The sequence below is a fragment of the Engraulis encrasicolus genome, chromosome 9, assembly GCF_034702125.1.
Source record: "Engraulis encrasicolus isolate BLACKSEA-1 chromosome 9, IST_EnEncr_1.0, whole genome shotgun sequence".
In the NCBI taxonomy this organism is placed as follows: domain Eukaryota; kingdom Metazoa; phylum Chordata; class Actinopteri; order Clupeiformes; family Engraulidae; genus Engraulis; species Engraulis encrasicolus.
In genome coordinates, this window is record NC_085865.1 from 27,024,815 (window position 1) to 27,037,979 (window position 13,165).

General features: G+C 38.5%; 1 long non-coding RNA gene across 2 annotated transcripts; it reads left to right on the forward strand.

Moving 5' to 3' along the window:
* The first annotated feature begins 412 nt into the window (after nucleotides 1–412).
* Nucleotides 413–11,967, forward strand: LOC134455656 (uncharacterized). Of its 2 annotated transcripts, none has more exons than XR_010036139.1 (2): nucleotides 413–609; nucleotides 11,299–11,967. It is a non-coding gene; the product is annotated as an uncharacterized LOC134455656 (long non-coding RNA). The 2 variants fall into 2 exon arrangements; XR_010036140.1 differs by lacking the exon at nucleotides 413–609 and adding an exon at nucleotides 933–962.
* Nucleotides 11,968–13,165: the final 1,198 nt, after the last annotated feature.

The window sequence follows — 13,165 nt, forward strand, 5'->3', positions numbered from 1 at the left end:
ATGCAATTTCTTTGGTTTGTGCTACGTTGCTCAGCTTTTACTAAGTTTAGGGAGAGTGCATACAGTTACCCTAACCCTAACCCTGACCCTGACCCTGACCCTAACCCTAACCTTACGGTATGTCGGCTGTCGGAATAGCGGTATGTCGGAATAGCGGTATGTCGGAATAGCGATTGCCCCCCGTCATAACAGCGTAGTACGGGATGATGGCGAGGGGAGTACAATTCTTCTTCTACGGTCAGTATTGGAAGCATGGTTAAGTAAGTGCAATGCCACTTCCGCGAGGGTCGGAGTGTGGAACAGGTCATAGGACAGCGTGAATGTTTGTCAGCTGTCCTTAATTACCCCCAGCAATTACTACTGACCAACAGCTTCAGTTAATTTGGCCACACACTGAACACTGACAACCGGATATCCTCTTTCGGATTTTGAGTACGGAAATGTTTGTCGCACACACTGACCATGCGCAAGGGAGTTCATTTTCCATCCACTCGTGTCCTCAGGCCACGCCCCCGTACTACACCGTGGCCAATGCATTTAACCCCGAGAGATTGTTCTTGTGTGGAGACTTTCTTTGGTATCATTTCCAACATGACATCAATGAAGAAGGTATGGGAGTTCAAATATTATTACATCATTACATACATCATACATCATATTTCCATTGAGACACATTGTAATATTAAGTCTCAAATGGCCAAAAAAAAGAAAAATCCCATCAGATTTCAATTAGATCACTTATCAAGCAGGCTTCAAATCATCCATTTTGGAACTAGTTTCAATTAATATATCTCTGTGCAAATGTGCATTGTGCAAATGGCATTCCATGGAAATTGGTGTTGGAATTGTGGAAGGCACTCATGTACGTATGCATTTAAGGAGGTGTGGCTAATTGTTTTGTATAAATGTCAATGTCTTAATTTGTTACAATCATTCTTACTAAGATGCCGACATCAAATAAGGTAAGCTCAAATTCTTGTGAGGGTGCTGGCCGGAATGTGCATGTAGCTTACAGGTATTTGGCAATTAAATTGTTAGGATGTCAAGACTTTGGAAAGGAGTTTAGATGTAAAGGTTATGTAGGTTTCATAGAAACCCAAGACGTGCAAATTGTGAAAGAGTAGTTTGAGTTAATGGAAATTTCTGTTATCATGGAAATTATGTAGTAATTGTGGACAAACATAAAGTTGTCATGGACAATCGAGATGTATGAATTGTGGAGTAGTACTTAGAGTTCGTGGAAGGCGGTTGTCCGAATTTGAAAGTAATGTGTGGCATGAATGCATGCCTAAGGTAGATACTGTATCAGTACTCTCACAATCATTTCCAACACGCTGATGATGAAGAAGGTATATGATCCATTTTTTAAGACCATTACTTCTACACTGCAAACTTGTAGTACGTGAAGACCATGCAGATGTCATTGATGTAGTAATTTATGTAGCAGGAGGGTTGTCACTGAAAATCGAGATGTATGCATAGAATGGAAATTGATATTGTTATTTTGGAAGATGGTTATCCAAATATGGAAGGGATGTATGCTATCAAGGCGTAGTTAACACTAAATATCAGGATCTTGTCCTCTTACCAGTCTAACCAATTTAGCGACTTTTTACCGTCTCTGGTGACACAAAACCTCACCTGGCAACCTAAAGGGACACTGTGTGAGATTTTTTTGTTGTGTATTTCCAGAAATCATGCTGCCCATTCACTAATGTTACCTTTTTCATGAATACTTACCACCACCATCAAAAGTATTCATTATATATAAAAATAGCCATTTTTAGCAGCAAAAATGATTGTACTTGGACCATACTAGAAAATATTTGTTAATTACTAAGTAGAGCTGGGCGGTGTACGGTTTAAAAACCGTGATCTCGGTTTACACTACACAAGGTTCTCTTTTTGATGAGACGGTTTTGTTGTTGTTGTTTATAGCCTACTATGTTATGTGCGTGAGCTTCATACTCCGTGTCACACTTCCAAAGATTCTTCTAATTCATAAGTCTCTGACACTTCATTTCAACTCTGCTAAGTCCACTGTTGTTGCTGTTCTACTAGGGAATGTCACCACAATGTAAGATGTTGATTGAACTAATAAAATAATTGGTTACGCGCTAGAGGCTAGTGAGAGTGAAACATGATGAACACACATGGCATGGATGAATCATGACAAACATTTCAATTCATTTAGCCTACCTTTGATCTCACAAAGTTAAATAAAAGGCAATTCTATGTGGTGCTATGTTAACAGGCTACAACAGTTATCTGATTCTTAACTGTATTTAATTACCATCCCAACTGTTGTGTGCGCTGCTGTTAAGACTACTTATAAGCTAAAGTAGCCTAGCTTTCAAATGCAATGGGCAGACATTGCTACATTGCTATATTTGTTTGAAATGATTTGGGGGCAAAATAGGAGCGAAACACATCGCAATATGACACAAACTACTGGACAAAATACCTTCTACGTTGGATTTGGACTTTAATTCAAAGACAATATGCACACAATGTCAAGTAAATCCGTTTGTTTTCCGTGTCTGTCTTCAGTCTGTTTCGTTTTTGTCCCACTGTTGTTTACTCGCTAGTCCAGCGGCAGCGCAACACGCCGGATGTGTTGCCAGGTGTAGAACGACAAATAAGCAATTCGTGTTGCCAGGTGTAGAACGAAATAAGCTGTTTTGGGCTGTCTTGGAAAAAAGCCCAAAACAGCTGCTTATAATCATTTAACCCTTCTTCCTTGAACAATCTATGGCACCCTGGTCAAGATTTTAGGTTATTTTATAAAATGCTGCATTTTCTCTAATTTGAGACTTTCTTGGATAGGGAAATATAAACTATAAATTATAGAAAATATTATTGAAATGAAAAAATGATAAAATATAAATGGAGATTAATTTAAATTCATGATTTTATCTCATTTTAACATTTAATTTGAGATCTTTTCCTCAGAAAGATTAAGATTTGGGGGGAAATCGTCGCATATCAAAAAACCGTGCAGTAAACCGTGATATCAATTTTCATCAAGAAAACCGTGATGCTAATTTTTTCCAAAACCGCCCAGCCCTATTACTAAGTAAACTTTCATGTAGGGCTGGGCGATTCACCCTGAAAAAAAAATCTAGATTTTTTCATTAACAAACTCGATTCACGATCCCCCCCCCCCCCCCCCCCCAAAAAAAAAAAACCTCTTGTTGAGCTCTCTAGGCCCCTACGTGGTTGTGTGTGTGTGTGTGTGTGTGTGTGTGTGTGTGTGTGTGTGAGAGAGAGAGAGAGAGAGAGAGAGAGAGAGAGAGATTGACAGAGAGATTGAGAAGTAGGCTCTGTTTGTGTGGCGGTGCCTCTGGTGTGTGTGAGTGAAGCCTACTCGGACTGGACCAGTTTATATGGACATGGGGTAGCCTATAGCAGGGGTTTTCAAAGTGGGGCCTGGGGACGCCTGGGGGGCCATGAGAGGATGCCAGGGGGGCTGTGGCAGATTGGCAGGGAAAATATAGCAAAATTAATTGAATGACCTAAGTAGCCAAAATAAACCAAAAATAGGCTTAAATCCCAGTGGAATATTTTTTTCTTTAAAATATGTATGTATTGTGCCTTCTGTAATACTAGTCTAGTCGTGATCCCCATAGGCCCCTATACTGAACCCAGAAATGTTGAGTACCCTAAAGTTTTATTGCAGAAATGTCATCTATAGGTCAAATGAAGGGGATTTAGCTTGGTTGCCCAAAGTTGGACTTTGGGCAATTTGCGTAATTAGCATAAATATATTGTTAAGGTAAGACTACTACAGGTGAATAGGCAAAAAAACTTAAATCATAGATATCACCTTGAAACTTTCTCAGTTCATTACTGATGATGAGAGAAGAAAAATATGTATTGGATGTTTCTTGTATTTTGATGTTTAGATATGCAAATGAGGGCATGAATCATCAATTATGCCCTAATTTGCATACAGAGGAAATCAGCTTTGCATGGTAAAACCAGACTCAAAATTATTTTTCTGTGGGTAAAATATGTATATTTGGGGTTGAGTTAGTGAAAACCTTTTGAGGACCCTGGTCAAGAAGCAGTTTGACATGTACCGTAAATGGATGAATTAGGTGTTTCATGCTTAACCGCTGTACTCTATGCATGTACATACGTACAGTGAACAAATGCAAAAGAGCTACGTATACAAACATTATACAATCATATCAGTTAAATGTTAATCAAATAATCATGATGGCATTATTCAATAATTTGCATCCCTCACCATACCATTTAAAAAGTTTTGGGGGGACCTTATCTTACTAAACAACAAAAATAAACCACACACAGTTCATAAGGATGAATACCAAGAAGATAATGAGACTGAAGAGAGTGTCAAAACAAAATATGGAGATGGTGAAGGTCATGTGGTTGTTCTACTGTATGTGTTTACATGTGTGCGCGTGCTTACACAATGGTATACAATAATTAATGGAGTAATTCATACCAAACATGTTCTATTAGGCTCAGGTTAGGACTCTGTGCCAGTCAAGTTTATCCACACCATACTCTGTCATCCATGTCTGTTTGCAGTGCACCAATGCACAAACAAGGTACACTACATAGTCATGTTGTAAGAGGAAGGGGCCTGCTCCAAACTGTTCCTTCAAGGTTTAGAGCATGGAATTGTCCCAAACTGTTTTGGTATCCTGAAGCATTCAAAGTCCATCTCACTGGAACAATGGGGCCAAGGCCAGCTCCAGAAAACAACCCCACATCATCATTTCGCATGCACCAAGTTTCACTTGGCAGTCCAAAATGTACCCTTCTCCTGGCATCCTCCAAAACTCAGACTTATCCATCAGATTTCCAGATGCCTGATGCATCACTCCAAAGGCCTCCTGAAGTCTACAATAATCTCCAGTGGCAGTGTGCTTTACACTATCGAATCTGGGGCTTCGCTTAGCACTTGGTGATACATGACTTCGGAGAAGCTTTTTGGCCATGGAAACCCATTCCATGAAGCACTCTGCACACTGTATTTGGGCAAATCTGAAGATCACATGAAATTTGGGGCTCTGTAGCAATTGACTGTACAGAATGTCGGTGACATCTTTGCATTATGTCCTCCATCAGTTTATGTGGCCTACCACTTCAGAATGGATGAGTTGCTGTTGTTCCCAGTGTCCATTTTCTTATAATAAAGCTGATAGTTGACTATGGAATATTTATAAATGAGAAAATTTCACAACTGAATTTGTAGCACAGGTGGCATTCTATGAGAATAGAATTCACGCATGAATTCACTGAGCTCCGGAGAATGGCCCATTCTTTAACAAATGTCTGCATGCCTGAGTGCTTGATTTCATACACCTGCAGCCAGGCTAAGTGAATAGGACACCAGACTCTGATCATTTGGATGGGTGAGCGTATACTTTTGGTAATAAAATGTAGTTATTCTGCATCTTAGTAGTAGGAGGTAGTAGGTAGTGAAAGTGTGCTACAATCAGATTTTGCTCCAAAACGTTCTGCTACCATATGTGATATTTTAGACCTTAAAGCCCTTCCTCAAACCAGTAAAAATAATTACTCTTGTATAGTTATTTAGTGTTTGTATACACAAGCATGCTGTAAATAGTTATTCTACACTGCATGCCTGCATGCTGTGTACATTATGCAGTAGGCCTACAGTTGTGCTCATATGTTTACATACCCCAGCAGAATAAATGCTTTCTTCGCGATTTCTCACAAAATATGAAGGATTACACAAAACCTTTTTTTTCACTCATTGCTAGTGACTAGCTTAAGATATTTATTAGCAATATTCTGTGTTTACTCTTTCAAAAGCATGATCACAACCCAAACTACCCAAATGACCCTGTTCAAAAGTTTACATACCCTAGTTTCTGATGCTGAATATGGCCCTGTTTAACATCAGGGACCGCTCTAAATTGTTTGTGGTAGTTGTGGATAAGGCTCTTAATGTTCTCAGATGACAAAACAGCACATTCTTCCTGGCAGAATGGTTGTTTCCTATAATATTTTTGGGTGTCTTGCTGGAACCTCACATTTGAGGTTTCCCCTGAGTGGCTCAATGATGTTGAGATCAGGAGAGTGAGATGGTCACTCAAAAACCTTCATTTTATTCTTTCTGAAGCTAATGACGGGTTGATTTGGCTTTCTGTGTCGAAATATTGTAATGTTGGCACCGTTGGAATTTCAATTCAGAAATGCAATATGAGGAGTTTTGTTGGAATCAAGCCAATGGGCAAGGGAATCATTGCATTGCAATGATCATTGCAAGGGAAATTGTTCAGGAGGCATAGGACAACCAAACAATAACTTCAGATGAAATATAGGACAACATGAAAAAATGTTTTAAACTGTACAGGAAAGAGGCACTTGAGGAAAGATGGGCTGTTGGGGGTTGCCAGGAGAAAGCCATTACCACAAAAATGCAAACATGTTATTTTGCATATGATACACCAAATAGCACAATGAGAAGCATCAAAATGCCTGTGACAAAGTCATTTGGAAAAATTAGATCAATATGGAACTTTTTTAGGCCACTATTAACAGTACCATTTGGAGAACAGTCAATGGAGCCTTTGATGAAAGTTACACCATACCCTTCTGTGAAACATGGTCATGGACCACTGATTTCATGGGGACATTTGAGTTACAAATGCATTATACTTTTGATCCATACTCGCAGAATGATGAATACATTGCCCTGTGAAAAATACTGGAGGAAACTTGACACACATCAGCCTTGAAACTGCACATGGTCCATTGTTTGGACATACCAACATGACAATATTTCAACACAGAAAGCCAAATCAACCCGTCACTAGCTTCAGAAAGAAAAAAATTAAGTTTTTGAGCGACCGTCTCACTCTCCTGATCTCAACATCATTGAGCCATTCAGGGGAAACCTCAAATGTGAGGTTCCAGCAAGACACCCAAAAATATTATAGGAAACAACCATTCTGCCAGGAAGAATGTGCGGTTTTGTCATCTGAGAATATTGAGAGCCTTATCCACAACTACCACAAACAATTTAGAGCGGTCCCTGATGGTAACCAGGGCCATATTCAGCATTAGAAATTAGGGTATGTAAACTTTTGAACAGGGTCATTTGGGTAGTTTGGGTTGTGATCATGCTTTTGAAAGAGTAAACACAGAATATTGCTAATAAATATCTTAAGCTAGTCACTAGCAATGAGTGAAAAAAAAAGGTTTTGTGTAATCCTTCATATTTTGTGAGAAATCGCGAAGAAAGCGTTTATTCTGCTGGGGTATGTAAACATATGAGCACAACTGTATGTAATACATATACTGTATACTGTATATATTTATTGTATGGGGCAATTCCTTAATATATCCAGGTCAAAACTTATTCTTGACCAGGTTCCTCAGAGGGTTTTCACTAACTCAACCCTGAAATATACATATTTTACCCACAGAAAAATAATTTTGAGTCTGGTTTTACCATGCAAAGCTGATTTTGTGTGTATGCAAATAGGGCATAATTGATTATTCATGCCCTCATTTGCATATCTAAACATCAAAATACAGAAAACATCCAATACATTTTTTTCTTCTCTTATCACCAGTAATCAACTGAGAAAGTTTCAAGGTGATATCTATGATTTAAGTTTTTTGCCTATTCACCTACAGTAGTCTTAACCTTAACGATATATTTATGCTAATTATGCAAATTGCCCAAAGTGCAACTTTGGGCAACCAAGCTAAATCCCCTTCATTTGACCTATAGATGACATTTCTGCAATAAAACTTTAGGGTACTCAACATTTCTGGGTTCATGAAATCACGACTAGACTATACCTGAATGGTCTTAGGAATACACAAACTTTATCAAGGTGTGAAACTGGGTGCACAGAAAAAAAAATGTGTGGCACGTCCCATGTCAGGGGGGGCTTGGCTGGAATCTACCTGTAGTCTATGTGGAGGGCTCATAGTAAAGTTTGGGAACTCCAGGCCAAAATAGCCCAATGTAATTTTATCTCGGAACATTGCTAATAGAAATGACCAATTGGGATTACATTGAAACATCTCAGAGAAAGAACAAAAAATGTGAGGGGTAAACCCTCAGGCACTGTTGAGATTTGTCGTCACGTGCCATACATCCTCACAATATATTAATGATGCATTATAGTACAGATGTATGGAGGCTCTTGTCCCAGATGAACAAATTTAGCAATTGCCTGCTGGTTTTCCATCAGAGCCCATAGTAGTGCGTCTGAATACATGTCAATGCATCTGAACACTGCTGCGTTAACACAGCGAAAACATTTTGGAGCAACACCCTAAAACAATGCTTACTTCAAGACGGTAACGTTTGCAAGCCTGAGTAGATTAGATATCGCGTTTCATGCATTTAACAGACATCAGCGCATTCGCACAGGATTAGAACTAGTTTTACAGCTGGTAATTTCTCCGGACTGCTTAAAGGATTTATCCGGAGTTGGAACAAGTTTGCCTCATTTTTGCATGTTTGGGGTGAAATACAGTCACTCTAGAGCAAAATCAAGGCAAAAGGATGCGTTTTGAGAAAGTTTGATAATATCACGTTAGCCTCGTTAGCCATATCAGCTATGCAATATGATAGATTGCGGGCATCGTTTCTCGGCTATGATTATTTCCACAGCGAGTAACCACAGCTGATGATGCGACGCACTCGGCAATCTATCTTTGTGGACTTTTGTGTCAAATAGTTGGCTGCTTGACCGTAACTGTAGCTATTAGATGTTTTCAAGGTAGTAGCTTCACAAAACACATTGATATTCTATGTTTCCATGTTAGAATACACCTACTATTAAAATTATAGACTGATAATTTATTGGTGGGCAAACCAACAAAATCAGGATCCATTAGGCCAATATTGTGTTCCGACAGCACAGGAAGAGTAAGCAAGAGATCACGACTTTATATATTGTGTTCTGATAGTTCAGGATGTGTCACTGGCAATATATGAAATGTTAGGAAATATATTTTCTTTCAGACTTCAATTTGGCGCTATACTTTGGTGAATTCATAAACCTTTCTGGGGTCCAATTGAGTATTGTTTGAGCTGAAACCACCAAAATTCGCCTAAATTTAACACATTTCTGCTTTAAAGTCAGCTATAACTGTGCATGATACTGACATATTGAGTATCATCTGAAAGGAAATATTGTCAGCTTTCAGGTGACACCACCCACAATGCTCTATGAAAAATGGCTGTGAAGTTATTAGGCAAAATGGGGCCAAATGTCAGGCGTTTTTGATTAAAATAAACATTGAAACTTTATGGCTCTTGAGGCAGGTCTTCCCATGGTCCAAAATCAAAATAATTTTATGTCTGGTCATTTTACACCTTGGAGTATGGGAATCACAGCAATTGGCTTCAAAATTACCAAAAAAAGTTTTTTTGAACAGGTCTACTCTACATCCTTTAATTTGAACACTTGCTTTGTGCAATTAATCAAGGAAGAGTTTATATTTTTACACCGTGTTGCAGAGAGATCGTGCTAAAACTGATGAAACAAATAAGCACCATCAGGCAGTGGCAGGAAGTCAGCCATTAATGCATTTCGCCATAGGGAAACTTACAAAGCATACCATGACGATTGTTTAACAAAACACACAAGTTGTTTTACTTCAAGACAAAGATATTGCCTTAAGAAACAGGTTTTACTTGCAATTTTGAAAATGTAATGCAAAATGTTGAAATTATGATGGTCCAATTGTAGTGATGGACCCATATATTCAAATTACACATCAAAAATGAATAATGATCTATATTACACTCATAAATAGGTTGTTAAGCATTCGATCAGCTATGTTTTTACATAGATTTTCAAAAATTGCCCAACCAGGCTGTGGGAAATGTAAAATATGGTCCTGCTAAAACAAGGATAGGCTTAAAAAAATGGCAGGATCTCACTAAATATTTAAAGATAATCCTCAAATTAAATTGTCTGACAACTTTTTTAAATAAAAAAAAAGTTGTAAATGCATTAAAAAGTCATTTATCAATGGTCATGAAATTGGGATTTTCATTCCCTTTAAAGCCTGATGCATCATATATGATGCATTAACTATCTCAGTGACCTTAACAAAATTTAGATTTTTTGTTTTTTACATTTCTTATAAGGGACCAATATTGAAGCAAATTCCAAAAAATTAGAATTTTCTCTCATTCCTTTCATGGTTCAGGTCTCACAGGGTTAAAGCGGCCGCCAGAAACGTTTTCCATGGTTAAGCAGGGCTGCAGAATACATTAGGTTTATCCTTTTTTTTCCCGTTATGTCGTTTTTCTGACAGGTATTTCTGAAAAAAATCACTAATTTAAGTCTCATCAGTGTACCTTCCTTATCGCATACTGCTTGCCGTATAGTTATTCCATTATATTATCATAACTTTATCTAATCTAATATCAGCTTCATTAATTATCATTAATATATGCTAATTTGTGCTAATTTGATTACATCGCATGTATAATCAAATACCGGACTTTATCTTAACCAATGCACATTTCACCTCAATTTCATTTATTCTTTTTATCTCTCATTGCTTACGTGACTTCCTACAATGTTATAAGAAACTCGAGCCACTTTGCCATATCTATTTTGTCATTTTGTGATGTAATTGTTCACATTTTTTGTTATTTCCATTAGCATCAGAAAACTTTGTCAACACACTTCATTACATTTGTCTGACATTTGTATCCAAAGCCAATTACAATCAAGGACAGAATATACCACTTACAGGAAATATACAGAAAAAAATACTGCCCTGTAAATCAAAAAAGCCAGTAACTGTGCATGCACTCTGAAATGAGTAGAATGACATGTGTCTATTTTGTTACTCTATAATACCTGAACCAGTAGTTGTCCTCCATGTTAGGTCAACACAAAGATCTTTAAGTGTTGAAAAAGGTCCATTGTGTTAAAAATATTTTGGGTGAATTGAAGCAAAGCTTGCCATCTCAGGTGCTGTTTCCACGTAGCAGGATATTTTTTTAGCAGGGTATTTTTTTCTCCTGTTAGGTGTAAACGCAACATGTGGATAAAAATAAATCCTCCGTTGTAATGAATGCGTTTCAGCCCCCTAAACAGGATATTTTTTCTCCTGCTTTTTATACCTGGATTTTAAATATCTGCTACGTGGAAACGGAAGGCCAAAACCAATACAACCAGGAGAAAAAAATATCCACATATAAAAATATCCAGCTACGTGGAAACGGCACCTCAAAGACCATTCTCAGGGCATGTAATAAATCATTAACAATTTATTTTTTTACTTTTCTTGACTATGCACACACAGGGTGTTGCTCTCATTCTGGCCAAAAAATCTACCAAATCAACATGGTTACGGGAATGGTGCAGAAGCCTCTGCAAGAAGGAACGGCGTCGCAGGAGGGCCGTGAGGACCGAAATCTACAAGCTTAAATCTGATTGCAAAATCCTCAAGAGAAAGATGTGGCAGATTATTGAGGCGGTTAAGAAACTCAAGTCCCGGATTAATCAGATGATAACCATGGTGTGATGGTTTTGCCATGCCAGTTGTGGGCTCACCTGGTTCCTCCACTCGCCTTGCTTGATTCTTCATCATTCCTCCTCTTCCTCATCCTCTCAGGGAAGTTCAGAGGACAGTTCTTCAGAGGAGGAAGCAGGGCTCGAAGTGGATTTGTCCAAGGAGTCCTGACTTTTTTTTTCTCTTGAGTCTAAAAATGTTTATGTTGGTTTTACATGATTACTATATAATACTGTCAAAGTAGGAAGTTCATAACGTTCTAAATAATAGCAGCACAAGTTCAAATCATTGGTGCAGGGCGTTCAGTTGAGGGAAAATTTGGGGCTGGAAGTGGGCCCTCCAGGATTTGATTTATTTTATTTAAGTTTTGATATTTTGTTTTAGTTAGTTTAAAATACATTAATAAATAATTGGGAATAAAAGCATCAAGGTTTAAATAATAAAGCTACAAACCATTAATGTTGTGTCACAAGAGTGTACTGTATTATGGGATGTGGCTTGGAAGATTGAAACCAGGTGCACACCAATATGACCCTCCCAGACTTCCAACTACGATTAGGCAGTTGTCTGTCTCTGGTCCTCTCGGTCTTGATCGCATACAGCTTTCTTCCCGAACACATCAGGTCAACTTCATCCGCCGTGGACACTCGCCGTGGCATCAGAGGGATTTTGTTATAGGCCTAACTTCCGCGTTTGAGAGCTCGCGCTTTGGCTGGTCCTGTTACTAGCTCATTTTTTTCATGTTTTCGCAAAGTTAACTCTACTTTTTGCGAGTAGCCTTGATAGTACATGCATTACGAATGACTCTAAATAGGCTATAGCCTGTGATGCTATAATAGTTAGAAAAGGTAAATGCCGCCTGTTAGTTTATTGTCCACAAGGACCCCCTTTCACAACTTCACATGTGAAAAGTTAACTGCTCATAACCTTCAGAAATAATCATATGTAAATATGTAATAAAACCGAACAATAGCAACAGACTAGTTGAATAACTTGCACCGGCACTGTTTCAACTTTTGGCACCCAAACCAACAGTTCAATATTTTTTTTCTCAACACAGTGGTAGTCTGTATGTGTTTATATGGAAGAGCCTATTAACCTTTTGTGCTGTGTATCTATAGATAGTTTGTGCTGCAGTGCTGTTCTCTTCAGCTCCTTGATCTGCGAAGGAGCTCCTCTCCTGCCAGCACCAATTATCACCTCTGAACTCACCGCAAATCACTCCAGCTCACCACATCTTACCATCTCTCGCCTTTGAGGACACACTCTCTCTCTCTCTCTCTCTCTCTCTCTCTCTCTCTCTCTCTCTCTCTCTCTCTCTCTCTGACACACACACATACACACACACACAGTAGACACATATGCACACTGTATATACACACTGTATATACACATGTTCTAGAGCACATCTCCCTTCCACTCCCCTCCCCTGGTCTGGCCTCTGGACCCCCCTCCTTGACACATGGACAGCCAAAAATAAAGATGAGGCGTGGCTTGCTATTTTTCCACTAGAAAAGATGCTTTCATCTCTTTATTATTATCACCACACAGGAACTCTTCACTACTCACTAATCTCCACTATAGCTACAATGAGCCCGGCCTTTCCCTCTACTGCAAAAATGGACTGAAATGAAATGAATACTGCAAAAAAAAAAAT